The sequence below is a fragment of the Arachis ipaensis genome, chromosome B03 (assembly GCF_000816755.2).
Source record: "Arachis ipaensis cultivar K30076 chromosome B03, Araip1.1, whole genome shotgun sequence".
Lineage (NCBI taxonomy): Eukaryota > Viridiplantae > Streptophyta > Magnoliopsida > Fabales > Fabaceae > Arachis > Arachis ipaensis.
In genome coordinates this window covers 121450242-121450590 of record NC_029787.2, presented here as the reverse complement: position 1 = coordinate 121450590, position 349 = coordinate 121450242, and positions in this window count along the sequence as shown.

The following is a 349-nucleotide window of genomic DNA, read 5'->3' as shown; positions in this document are numbered from 1 at the left end:
GCACAATAGTAAACATAAAAATTACTTCTATATACAAAATGTTAAAGATATTTTGATATATACTCGTGTGTGATGTTATATTTTTCCATCTTTATCTTTAACTCTATAATAAAAAAAAATGTGAACGTTACTTATATTTTCTTTTTTTATTTTTTACTGAAAACATTAATAATAATAACTCTTAATCTATTTACTAAATACATATCCTAAATAGTCACACAAAAAAAACACATATCCTAAATATTAATAATTATCCGATCTAAAGTTGTTTCCATTATTTTCCAATATATATTGCAAAAAAAGCCTGAAATTAGTAAACATAGCTAAAATTTAATAACAATAATCCTGT